The sequence below is a fragment of the Sinocyclocheilus rhinocerous genome, unplaced genomic scaffold (genome assembly GCF_001515625.1).
Source record: "Sinocyclocheilus rhinocerous isolate Xijiao unplaced genomic scaffold, SAMN03320098_v1.1 scaffold764, whole genome shotgun sequence".
Lineage (NCBI taxonomy): Eukaryota > Metazoa > Chordata > Actinopteri > Cypriniformes > Cyprinidae > Sinocyclocheilus > Sinocyclocheilus rhinocerous.
The window spans coordinates 28,125-29,477 of record NW_015627902.1 but is presented as its reverse complement, the minus strand read 5'-3'; positions in this window follow the sequence as shown (position 1 = coordinate 29,477).

Genomic DNA, 1,353 nt, shown 5'->3' with positions numbered 1-1,353 from the left:
GGGGGTGTGTTAGAACGAGCCGTTTTAGGTAGGCGTGGCTGATTCTTAACTTTGATAAAGAATATCTCTTTGGATTTGAGACTTTAGTCTTTGCAACTTTACAGATCTTCTTTATGCACCAAGAGCTTGTAACACTCCAAAGAGAAAGGAAAAATTGAAATCGCATCATATGACTCCTTTAAAATAGTCTGCAGTCCACAAGGATGAGAGAGAAAAAGAAAAAAAGAGCTGGGCTTGTTGTTTTACTTGAACAGAAGAGTTATTGGATAAAAGCTCTGTAGTCGCTGATTTATACTAATTACCGCTGTTCAAAAGAATAGTTCAACAAAAATTTAAATTGGCTGAAAATGTAGGCTACTCGCCCTCCTCCAGTGCATTCCTCACTGCTTCTCGAGCTCATCCCGGAATCCAGTCTCTTAACATCCGCTGTGAAATTTAATCTCTTCCCAACTTCAAAACTCAATTAAAGACGCATCTGTTTACTCAGCGTTATTGAAGCGTTTGTGTGCTGACTCGCTTCTTGTTTCTCCCGTCTCTTTTACCTTCGTTTGTTGTGTAGCTTTTTGTTTTCTTTCTTTTTGTTTCAGTTCCAAATGTTTTACATTCGATATTAAGTATCTGTGTTTGTGAAAGGCTATTTGCTATAGGAACAAAATTGCTGTCAAAGAAACTTCCAAAAACATATAGATTTATAGACAGGGTTATTATAGTAAATCATATAATCATAAAATATATTTACTTAAAATAAAACAAATATTAACTGAAATTAAATAAAATATATATAAAAAAAACTTTCTCAGCTTGCCAAAGTAACATTTCTCATTTTAATTTAGTTTAACTTTGTTACTTTAAATATAAATCGTATACCGTATAAATAAACTACAAAAATACACTACAAAATTACTAAAACTTTAGCTAAAATTTAAATGAAAATGGAAAATGTATATTTAAAAACATATATTAATCACAATGACACTAAAATAACACAGTGTGGCAGAGTCATACTTGGAGGTGGGTTGTAAAATGTAATAATTAATTACATTATAAAAATGAAAAATAAATACTAGGCTAAATACTTTAAAATGCTAAAAAAAAGTTATTGAAAAATTAACTTAAAAACTCAGGGACACTCAAAGTAAATGTTTTAGGGCAAAGAGGTTTGACTGACAAAAAAAACACTTTGTGAAAAGTGTATACACTTTTTTAAAGTCTACTTAAATGTGTTAATAAAACAGTCATAAAGTCATGATTTATATATGACATGACATAATGGTTTTATATCCACACTCTAAAAAATGCTGGGTTAAATACAACCCAGTGCTGGGTAAAATAGGGACAAACCCAGCAATTGGG